Source organism: Chlamydotis macqueenii, chromosome 2 (assembly GCF_036417535.1).
Source record: "Chlamydotis macqueenii isolate bChlMac1 chromosome 2, bChlMac1.mat, whole genome shotgun sequence".
In the NCBI taxonomy this organism is placed as follows: domain Eukaryota; kingdom Metazoa; phylum Chordata; class Aves; order Otidiformes; family Otididae; genus Chlamydotis; species Chlamydotis macqueenii.
The window spans coordinates 124512105-124524194 of record NC_141557.1 but is presented as its reverse complement, the minus strand read 5'-3'; the positions used below and the strand labels follow the sequence as shown (position 1 = coordinate 124524194).

At 50.9% G+C, this 12090-nt stretch overlaps 1 protein-coding gene across 2 annotated transcripts in view; it reads right to left on the bottom strand.

Moving 5' to 3' along the window:
• CHD7 (chromodomain helicase DNA binding protein 7) overlaps positions 1 to 9550 on the bottom strand; it is a 133482-nt gene extending 123932 nt beyond the window's left edge. For both annotated transcript variants that reach the window (XM_086740854.1, XM_086740855.1), the window contains exon 1: positions 9144 to 9550. The gene's annotated coding sequence lies outside the window, so the exon portion shown is untranslated. The remainder of the gene's footprint in view (positions 1 to 9143) is intronic.
• Positions 9551 to 12090: the final 2540 nt, after the last annotated feature.

Sequence of the window (12090 nt, the reverse complement as noted above, 5' to 3'; positions counted from 1 at the left end):
TGCATGACTGCCACGAAGTTCAAATCCTGTTTAAAATACAAAAGTACATTCACCAAGAGTCACTTCTGTGAGGGAAGGCAGCTGTAGTAAAGGAAAAAACACAGGCAAAACTGATGCAGTTTTTTTCAGTAAACTCTGATAAGGAAGCTGCACGTAACTGTCTTCACTCACTTCTGTACAAAAAAAAAAAAAAAAAAAAACAACAAAATGACAACGTACCTTTGCAGAGATCAAGAGAGAAATAGGGGGGGAAGTGAAGCTGAAGCCTTCTTATTCACTTCCCCACCGATGAAAGAGTGATGATTAAACCAAGGATGAAAAAGGCGACACCCCATTCACAGAGCCGAGTGAATGCAAAGCACAGCAGACACCTACCTCATCACAGTTCTGACAAATAAAGTGAATTACTTAGCAGGTCTCTCCCAGACTTACCTCCTGAGGCAGTCAAGAAACTCCTATTTAACTCACTTTCTAAATGATTCCTTCCTAAATGAAGAGAGATATTAAATTGTTCATGATAAGCTCTCAGTTTAATTCTTCATGGTTAGAACAACTTGAGGCAAGAATTATACTCTTAGCAAGAGTCCCCTCATTAAAGTTTAAAGGAATCTCTGAACTCACGTAAGCAATGGCTACAGTGACACAGGGCCTTGGTTTGAGCCATCCTGACATGACCACACCACCCCATGAAGTCTGCAAGATCTTCCCAGGACCTAGCAACGTAATCCAAGTATCTCTGAAACCAACAACCAGCGATGACAACCTGCCTGCTTTTTCCCTTGCAGTAAACCACCAAATCCAAATCCAAATCCACCAAGCAGCTACTCCAGTCCAACAGCAGTGCAAACCGGAGCACATTCTCAGTAAGCCACAGGACTTGCCTAGATACATGCTAGACAGTTGACATTAAAAAGGAAAAAAAAAAAATTATATTCTTAGATCTTATTTTGAGCCAATAACCACAGTTGTGCTTGTTTAGGTATTTCTGATCCCGCATGAACAAACAACACACACATTCAAACATAGAACTAAAAGCAGCAAGTTACATGGGCCGCCAGATTTCTGGACTTCAGATATGCTCTCCTACCCAGGAATAGGTAAGATTTTGAAAACATTTGTTATACCCTAAATGAGTAATTAAGATGCATCCTTGAAATTTACCAGTCTCTCACCTACGTACAATTTTATCTCAGCCTTATCAGAGCGATATTTGAACATCTGTTAGCCTCATCATTACCTTCCTTTCTTTAATCCTGCTTCTATCAAGCATCAAAAACAAAGTCAGTCATATTTCCTTTCTGGTTGTCTTACTTACAACTCCAAGAAATACCAAACTGCCCATCTCTATAGCGCAGACTGACACACACTTTCCCATAAGGCATTTTACTGAGTAACAACATTTCAGCTTCGGATTTCAATCTCAATGGCTGCATCAATGAATCCTCTCTGAAGCAAGGAATATTTTCTTATAAAAAGTTATCATCAACTCAGATTTTGCACTTATGAGCTCACCCAAGCCGTTAATACAGAAGACTCCAACTGAATTTCTCTGTTCCTCTCGCGTTAAGGGCTTGTTTCACGTTTCTCCCAGAACAGCATTGAACAGCACTACTCCAATGCTTTCTCTGATGAAGACCTTTTCTCCTTGCTCTGTCCTATCGCTGGTCTCTAAACTTCTAAAATTCCAGCTTTCAGTTCAGCTTTAGTTAGTTTTCCCTTGAATCCTCTTCTCAAAGAATGACTGGTATTCCTTTGCACCTAGAGACTACCCATTTAACAAATCCTGTTTACCCTGTAAATAAATCCACAGGCTTCCTATTTTAAGATCCAGGACAAAAGTGTCTTTATTAAAGTCTTCCTTGGACTGGCTCCAGGTTCTGATCTGCTTTACCACCAGCCACATAGTCCTCAGTCTCCAAACCTTCCCTACTCCTTTCAAAAATGTCCCAGCCCCCCACAGGAGCTCCTCCCCACACTCCAGATTCCTCTGTTTGGCAAGGGCTGTCCCACAGCGGCTATCCCCATTTCACACAAAGCGTGATGGGCCTAGACTCTCCCCACTCACAACTACTCTGTGCACAGAGCAAGAAGAAGAACTACAACACTGTTATTTTTTAAACTATGAAATCCAGGAATGCCATTTTCAAGAAAGCGAGGTTTGAAATGACAAGAGGCCATCCCTATTCAAAGGGTCATGAAGAACCATGGTGGAAGCCCCATCCCTGGAAACGTTCAAGGCCAGGCTGGATGAGGCTCTGAGCAACCTGATCTAGTTGGGGATGTCCCTGCTCCTTACAGGGGGGTTGGACTAGATGACCTTTGAAGGTCCCTTCCAACCCAAATCATTCTATGATTCTAACCACCAGGAACCATCGGCCACCCAAGCGGCCCCCACTCCGGCTCTTCAGTGCCGAACTTCCCTCTGGCCAGGCAGCGCCCGGGGTCTAACGTGCGAGACTTCGTCAGGCGTCGGTGCAGCCAGCCAGCTCTTCCTGCACCCACAAAAGCATCCACCACGCTTTGGGTAGAAAGCAGCATTATTAGGAGTTGAAACGCATGTTTATTTTGCAACATATCCTCATTATCTGAGACTAGCAAGAAAATGCAACTCTGCTAAGCAAACAAAGAGCTTGGAAAGATTAAAAACCCAACAGGAAAGGCACAAGAGGAAGAAAAATCTGTGGAAAAGCTCGGGGTGGGGAGGGGGCGGGAAAGAGAAATAGAAAGAAATAAAAGGTTTGGATTTCAGTGCAGGACTGGTTTTGCTGCCTAAAAGGAACCACACTTTGTACATCTGATGCACACCTCCATAAAATGCTTTAAGAAGTGACGTTTACTTTGTAGACAGAAATCAAAATAAACCATGGGTAGGCCAATTTCTTTCAAAAAAAAAAAAAAATCACTAAGAAGATATTTTAAAGCCAGCTACCTGTTGAAGTTCTAGCAGTAAACAGAGAGCTCAACTGAACAGCTTAAAAATCGGCTTCAAGGACAGTAAAATTAAAGCACTTCCAAAACTACTCAGCGCTGGATTCTCCACACGCCGGCTACTCCCCGGCAGGTGAGCTGCTGCGCTGCTCGCTGTGATTACCAGCCCATATGTAAATGAAGCCTGAACAGAATAACCTCTAGGATCAGGACCATATATGTGAAATTTAATTTTCCTCTCAGAACCATTAGGAAGAAGGCAGGCATTTTGGCTGCAATGACTTTTTCCAGACAATTGATTCTCAAAGTTATTTATTCCCCACCATTCCCCTCAAGGCCCTCTCGTCACAGCAATTGTCTGTGTCAGAGGAAGGTTGGACGCAGCTCCCATGAAAGCCAAGCAAAACCACACCCAAAATAGCTATATAGGTCACTACAAAGCAAAGTCAGCCCTGCACCATGCCAGCAAGAGCTTCTGGTTGGTTCCTGTACACCAAGAAGCTTTCTAAGTCGTGCATTTCGATGCTCTACTAACACAGTAGCTTACTTGATAATTAGCATGCTTTTACTGAATTTAAACTTCTAAATGAAAAAAAAGGTTAAATTAAGTCATATCTCTCTTGGTCTTTAAAGGAGAATGCATTTAGCGTAACGGCAGCAAAATAATCAGGATATTTAGAGACCACTCCCGAGCGGCGCTCATGGAAGGAGAGAATCCAGCAGCACGAGGATCCTTGGTTTTGACTTGGCTCATTCTAGGTCCACGTTTACATCTCTGAAAAGTCACAATGTTGGAAGCCAAGAGCTAATCAGCTTTTGTATACTTAAGAATATCCTTAAGAGCTTTGTTGTCATATTCAGGCGCTTGGAATGTGTCCTTCAGGTCACAGCCTCCTTTTTATTTTTTGTATCATGCCTTCCAACCGCATTTTCCAAGTAAGAATTTTAGTGTGCAGCTACGATGTGGACTTTCTTTCCATGACTGCTGATCTGAGGTAAGACAACGAACCACTAGAAGTTCCAGTTCGATTCTGCAGGTGGAAAGAAATCAAGAGGAAAACTCTTCCATCAGGTTTCGGTATCTTGTCAGAGTCCTAAGAAAAACATGGGATGTTTCTGCATATTGTACCTCACTCCTTACTCTGAAAGAGTTCTAAAAATAAATTATACTTGGAGCTTCCCTTTGCCTTTCTATCGCTGCCAAAACAGAGACAACATTTGAGACACTATTCCATGAAACTCCCGTGGTTTGTCTTCGTGCAAACAAGCTATTCACAGAAATGTAAATGATGAGAAGTGATGAAGTTAATATCTGTCTTAATGATGAAGCCAAATAGACGCAGCAGATTAACACACTAACTTCTCTGTTAGAAAAGTGAAATCGAAAGCCTCACCTACACACAAAAGCCTCGTTTGTAAAAAAGACAGTTTAATTATTTACTAAAATTCACAGTTTTCTCATGTATACAGGGAACATAAAAGTACCACCCGTGTTACTTATGGGCATCAGTTAACCAGCTCGTAAATCTGAGCAGTTAGTGATCTGCTCATAGCAGACAAATACAGAAGGGTTTGGAAGTCTGGATTCAAGGGAACTGGGGGAAGGGGGCTTGTTCAGACACACACCACTTGTCACGCAGTTGCCCGTATCCTGGCTAGCCACACAAATTTATCTGAATACCGCTAGATTCACCAGAGCAGACACCGACCAGCAGATTCTAAAAGCTTTCCCTCTGAAAATTAATGTAGAAATAAGGTGAGTGGGAAATAAGGGATAGAGGTCAGGCACAGGATTTAAGGCAACACGTGTTTATTTCCACCCTCTTCCTTTCTGGTTACTTTTTTCCTCCTCCTCCCACCTTAACAGGCCTTAGGTATCACACCTTACACAAGGAAAAAAAAAAAAAAAAAAAAACCAACCAAAAAAAAACCAAAGAGCCAGCTGCTGTAGGATGCCATGGACATGGCAAACCACAAGAGTCTCATTGCGAGATTTCAGCAGCTCTTTGAAAATCTGCAAAGTTCCTATTACTCAGGCCTTCCACCTTTACAGAAAATCACGTCTGGGTTGGGTTTGTTCGTTAAGGTCTTAAAGCGGCCTTGTATTCTTACACCGCAGATTCTCCTCCAGTGAAGGGCCCAGGCCACGTCCTGCCTGCGCAGCCGCCGTCGGCAGCAGAGCACGGGGCACCAACCTTGCGCCCAGCCGCCCTCCGCGCCAGGGCAGGATGGGCCCATCAACACCCAGAGGCCACCCACGCCCAGCCCACCCCGAGCAGCACATCGCCTTCTTCCACACGCTTTTTTCCAGCTTTGTCAGTGGCTTGCTTCACCTTTATTCACAAATAACTCTGTTTACGTCCTAGAAAGTCCTAATATGATTTGAGCGTTAACGGGAAATATCGTGGACCTTCGTTAAAAGCTTTTTAGGGCAAAACAGCAAATAACTCGCGTGAAAAAAGCTACGCTCCGGTTAACCGACCGACCTCTCTACATGGACTGGGAAGTCCTTGCAGCGCTGCTCTGACCCAACAGTTCAGTTTCCGCATTAACAAAACTCAAAGGAAAATGGTTACAACTCAAATCTCCCACCACTGTACAGAGTTTTGATTCCGGTAAAGAGTATTCCGCTACACCTCCTTCTGACTGATATTTTTACAGCCCTACATCCTTAGAAATTGTTCTTTTCCTAAAAGGGCTGCACGATCTTTACCTATGATCGAAACTTTCCTTAATTACTGAAGAGGCAATAAAATCGTTCTGGGTTTCGAATCTGAGCAAGTTTTTTCCACTGCTTAAATAACCGAGCCCGGATTTACAAGTAATAACAAAAATATCATTATATTGTTAAATATGTAGGAAGATATTTGGTCAAATACGATTATCCAATTAGTATCAGTGAATCACTAATTCAGTTAAACTTGCAATCACAAGCATTTAATGCTCTTCCGAGAGCCTGTTCTACAGCTTGCATAATGATCTTTACATATTTCTTATTTTTAAAAAAAAAGCTCAAAAGAGACTGAAAATAAGCAGTTTAGGTTGACAGAAAGGCAGGACAGGGGATGTGTGAATCTGTGGCATTTTCCAGCGCTACAGTAGGGGAAATTTTCTTTCTTAAAACTGTTTGAAACTTCAAATGACATCTCGCACACACATTAAAAAAAAAAAAAAAAAAAATTACTTTTTCCAAGTAGCTGTGGTTTTATCCTGGAGGAAAACAACACACTATCAAAAGGATCTCTGCGAAACCCTGAGCACATTTACAACACCAAGCAAGAGGAAACAAGCAGTGTTCCCACTTTTAGCAGCTGAAGATAGGAAAATGTAAAGAACGTAATTGTTCTAATCACCTGTTACAAACCTCAGAAACAAATGGTTAATTTTTGCTCGGACTGCATCTTATTTTAAACGGCATTAAGAGAATTTTTCCGCTGCTGTTACAAAAGCAGACCTCTCGGAAGAAGCCCTCTCTATCTCCTCACCGTTAAGTTTGTCAGCAACCCTGCCATCTAGAATGTGTTTAGGCAGAACAACGTGATTTTTTTCTTTTTTTTTTTTTTAAATGTTAAAAAAAAAAAAAAAAAAAAAACCACACAACATGTTGGAAACTTTCAGGATAGAAACTAGAGAGCTCCGAAGTTCCTCTCTTTAGCAGCGCCTAGCCACGGAAAGGAGAGAGTTTCTGCAAACGTGCCCCAAGCATCCAGCCACATTTAGCTTTCAGCCTTTTTATTATCATTGTCAATGAATGGGCCCCAGTCAAATTAAAGCTGCCATTTTAGGTTAAAGACTAGAGAGCCTCTGTTGTGCAACAGCGAGACAAAAACACTCCAAGCGACAGATGCAGCACTCTCATTGGAAAACGATGGATTTCAACTTTTATAAAAAAAAAAAAAAGAAAAAAAGAAAAAAATACCGATCATGCTTTTTAATATGAATTATATATTGATACTCACACATTACCGCAAACTAACGGGATTTATAATTGGGACAAATCAGCTACCCATGCTGCTAAGGTCATAGTCATTAAGATTTTTTTGCCGTCGTTAGAATGGATGATCTGTGAGGAAACGAACAGAAACATTTTTTGTTCAACTTGCTTGTTTGTATCTTCGCTAGTCCCACATACCACGAGAAAAGAAAAAAAAAAAGAAAGAAAGGAAAAAAAAAAAAAAAAAAAAAAAGGCAAACACGCTCTCCCGAAAGCCATCTTCTAGGATAAACACAGCTCGCAATCTGCTTTGATGAAAGTAAAATCGAGGCGCACACCGACACAGAAACAAACTTATCGCATCGGGGTCATTCTGATCTCCCCCCCAGCCAAAAATCTACGAAAGACCAAAGTGGCTGGGGGAGGGGGGAAAAAAAAAAAAAAAAAAAAAAAAAGGAAAACCAACCAAACAAAAACAAGCTTCTCGCAAATGAAAAAAAAAAAAAAATCGCCCTTTTCTGTAGTTGGAAGGCACGCTCGGCCCCTTCCCGAACGAAAACAAAGGCAGAAAGTGGGGAAGTGCGGGAGAGTTGCGCGGCGGCGGGCGGCCCCGGCCGTGGGAAGGGAACTCCCGGGCACCGGGACTTTCCTTTTGTCCATTGTCTGTTCAAAAAACAACTCCTCCGGACCCGGCCGGCCGCGGGGCACGGCGCGCCGGGGCGGCCGGCGCCGCTTCCAGCCCGCGCCCCGCAGCCGCCCCCTCCCCAGGCACCCCCTCCCCACAGCCGGCACCCACCCGCGAAGGCCAGTCCGGCGGCGTGGATAAGCGGGCGGGGGGAGGAGGGGGGGGAGCTCCCCCGGCGTGGGAGCGCGTCCCCCGATGTAACGCTGCCGGGATAAATGAATGCAACGTAATGATGGCTGCTCATCGCCTGCAGCGCCTTCTCCCTCAGACTCACCAACAACCCGGCCCCCCCTCCCCCCGCCGCCGCACACGCACGGACGGACACACGGACACGCACACGCGCGCGGCTCCCACCGCCAGCCCCGCTCCGCTCTCCTGCCCCCCTCCCCAACCCCTCCTCTCCTTGGCTTCACACCACCTTTTTCCGCTCACCCTCAAAATGGCCCGGAACGGGGTGCGGGGGGGGGAGGGGGACGTGGGGGGGGGGAGCGCCCCGGCCCCGACCCCATGTGCGCGGCGGCGGCCCCGGCGCCGCCCGCCTGCCCCGGCCCAGCCCGGCCCGGCGGAGCGCGGTGCCCGGCGGGGGGCAGCCCCTATTATGGGGGGGACAGCCCCTATTATGCGGCGTCCGCCGGCACCGCTCCGGCCGCCTTAGGGAGCGTCCGTCCTCCTTCCCCGTCCCCTCCCTCCCTCCCCCACTCCCCTTTCTTCTCCGGTTGCCGGTGAGCCCCGGCCGCCCACCCCCCCCCGCCCCCAACTCGCCGGGGCAGGACGATCCCCCCCGCCGCGCGCACCGGCGGCCGGAGCGGCACCTCGTGCTCCCTCCTCCTCCTCCCCGCCCGCCTTCCTGCCGCCCGCCGCCGCCACCCACGGCCCGGCCTCCGCTGGGGGTGCCCCCGCCGCGGCCCGGCCCCGGCCCCGGCCCCGCCGACCCCCATGTGCCGGGAGCGCGGCGGCGGTGGCGGCGGCGGGCGGGGCGGTGCCGGGCCGGGCCGGGCCGTGCGCGGCGGGGAAGCGCCCTCACTTTGTTACCGCGCGGGCTGTGCCGCCGCCGGCAGCCGTCAGCGTGGTCAAGCGGGGGAAGCGCTCCCGCGGCCCATCCCGGCCGGCGCCGGGGCCCCGGCCCGCCGGGCGCAGTTTCGCTCAACTTTTCCCGGGATTGGTTTTTTTTTTTTTTAAAGTCACCTTCCAAAACTTGCGGAGAGGAGCGGGGAGGGGAGAAGGGAAAGGGGAAGAAGGGGCGCCGGCGCTCCGGTTCCCCGGTGCCCTCCCCTCCCCCGAGGCGAGGCAGGCGGCCGGCCGGCCGCAGCACAACAAAAAGCCATTTACACCCGGGGAAGTGCCCCGCTGAGGCACCCCGCCACCCCCCTCCTCCGCGCGTCGTCCCCCCCCCAGCCCCGCCTCGCCCGGAGCCGCGGCGGGGGTGCAGCATCCCCCCCCACCTCACACCCCCCCACCCCCCCCACCCGGGCCGGCACCGAGCACCCCCGCTCCACGCCGCTCCGCCGGGGACAGAGTCGGGCCACGGGTCCCCGGCTCCATGGCCGGCGCCCTCCCTCCCTCCCTCCGCGCCCAGCGAGATGCGGGGTCACTCACCGGGCCGGTGCGTGGCCGTCGGGGACCGGTGTCCCCCGCTCGCTCCCTCGCTGCCCTCCGCCGAGGGGCCGGGGAGGAGGAGGGGACACGCTCCGGAGTTGGTGCCGCCGGCCTGTGGGGGGGGGTATGGGATGGGGGGGGGGGGGCGAGGCGAGGTGCGGGTCTCACACACACACGCACGCACACACGGAGTTGCTCGCTCGCACCGGGGCTGGGCTAAGAGGGGAGGAGGGGGATCCCTGACCGGGAAGAGAGGGGAAGGAGAGGAAGGGTCAGCGCGGGTCTCGGGTAGTTTCGGGGTCTCCGCCGGGTCCCGGCTCCGCTTCGCTCCTTTGTGTAATTTCACTCGATTCAAGTTTAATCCGATAGTTCCCGAGCGAGCGAGCGCGCCCGCCGGAGCCGAGCCGAGCGCAACACCAGCCAGGCGGCTGCCGCGGCTGCCGCCCCCTCCCTCCGCCCGCCCCCGCCGCCTCCCCTCCCGTCCCCTCCCCTCCCTCCGCCACAAGGCGCGCCCCCGACACCGCCCCCTCCCCGGGGGCGAGCGCCGCCGCGCGCCCCGCCCCCCGCGACGTCACCGCCCCGCCCGGCATAATTTATGCAACGGGGAGCGGGGGGGAAGGAAAAAAAAAAAAAAAAAAGAAAAAGAAAAAAAAAAAAAAGAGGGAAAAGCAACCCGCCCAGCAGCGGGGGCGGGGCGGGGGTCAGTAACCTCCTGGCCCGCCAGCGCCCCGCCGGGGCTCCCGGGCGGACGAGGCGCGGGGCACGGCGGCTTCCGTGCGCCTCCCCCGCCGCCCCGCCCCGTCTGCCGGTGACCGGGGGGGGCTGGGGAGGGGGCCGGTCAGCACCGGGCCAGGCTGCCGCGTCCCGTCCCGTCAAACTCCGGGTGAAGCTCGGTGCGCGCCCCTGTCGCTGCCGCGCTTCAAACTTCCCAAGCGCGGCGGCGAAGTGAAACCGAGAGGCATTTCCCGCCCCCCCGCCCCCCAGTTCCCCCGGGCACCGCGACCCCGCCCGCCGCCCCGCTCCCTGCCCGCCGGGACGAGGCGGGGGCGAAGGGAGGGCAGGATCGCTCGAGTCCGCGGATTCGCGTGGACTTTGTCCTGAGCGGGTCGAGTGTTCAAAGGGAAGCGGCCATTAAGGGCGGCCCGCCCGCGGCCGCACTGCCCCCGCCGGCACCGGACTGGGACCGGGACCAGACTGGGACTGGGGCTGGGACCGGACCGGCAGGGCGGACGAGCCCAGTTGCTGCCGTGTTTGTAAGCTATACATTCAAATCCGTGATACAAACCGAAACGAACTCATTCCATAAGTAAATGAGACAAATCCCACCGAAAAGCGATCAGCAGTAGTGCGCTTCATAGTCTTCCCTCCATCCCTCAGAAAAACTAAAGCGGCATCTTAAGAGTATAAAGAGATTACAGCCTAAACCCAGCGCGAAGACAACTCTGCCGTACAGGAATTTTCAGCCAGTCGTCTGAGGAGATAACTTCTTACCATCCTCTTCGTAGCAGGTTGGAGAAGGAAAAACAACGTTATGTACCGCTGAGCAGGGGTACCCTCCCCCTCCCGCTGCCCCTTTTTGGGGGCCGTTGGCTGCACCCACCCTCATACCTCTTTTGTAGGGAAGAGAGAAGGCATCTTTACAGGACCTCTCACAGCTTCTCCTGCACGCTCCCCTCACACGCAGTTAGTAAGCTGGGAGCCGGACCCGGACAACGCAAATGTCAAAATCTCCTTTTGCTTCTTGAGTTGTTTGCTCTGTCCGTCCAGGCATCCGCATTGCTGCTGCGGCCGACAGGGCCACTACAGCCACCCTGAGACTTCAAGCTTCTCCGGAAGAAGTCTGAAACTCTTCCACATCGTGTCTGGCCTACTCAATCTCTCAGGGTTCGAGGGGGAAAGCACCTTTTCGGGAGAAGGGATGGTTTGCGGATGGAGAGGCGTCACCACCTCCTGTGCGGCCGGGCCCGCGCAGTCACACAGAGAGGGGCCAGCAGCTGGGGAGGTAAGGCTGTCCCATGCTTTCAACTGAAAAACGCGTTGAAAAGCTGATAGCACGTGACGGTACGGTATAATACGTTCCCTGTTCTTCACCGTGGTCTTCCATAAGGTTAAAAATAGCAAGTGGAAATAGCGTTTAAAAAAAGAAAAACTTTGAAGCAGCACATGCCCCAAGTCTACCTTCACCACATTTGCTCAGTTTACGATGGTTCTATTTTTAATGTGCATTTCTCTACTTTGGGGGGGTGGAGGGGGGAAAAACCTACACAGAGGTATCCTCCCAAGTTACTAAATGTAACCAGTTTCAGTTTTCTCTTGCAGTATGTTGACAGACCAGAGAGTAAACAGCCTAGAAACGCTAACCGGCAGGTCTGCTTTTTCTGCGCATATCATCTAACTGCGCCCCTAATCCGACAGCCAAGCACCCCGGCGGAGCGTAAACTTGCCTGGAACTCCCCTTGCTTTCAAAGATTTAAGTTCTCCAAGATTTCGGGCCACGAGAAAGTCATTCTGAGACCAACTGCCAGCAGCCTCACTGCTCCCCCTAGAAGCTTGTTTCAGTTTCTTGTTGAGCAGAAATCAGATCGCAAAGCTTCCGAGCATGAAAAGTGTTTAAAGAATATCATAGTGACTGGGCAAGACAATGAAAGAAATGCAGCATTTCTTTAAAAAAAGAAGTATACTAGCACGGCACCAGCAACGAGGTGGGGCACGTGTAGGTACTTAGTTAAATGTTACATTCCAAGGAAAAAAAGAAATGCCCCAGTCTCTACTGCGTACCCCTTGCTAAAAGCACAGAACCAGCTCCCTGGGTCCCACAAATCGTCCTCAGGCCATGGCCTATGAAATCAGCTGGCTTACTGATCAGATAACAAAAACGTGGAGGGAGCCTCCCAAGGTTTTCCAGCTTTAGAAGAAACAGAATCTGCAAATGGTGCTTTCACAAAAC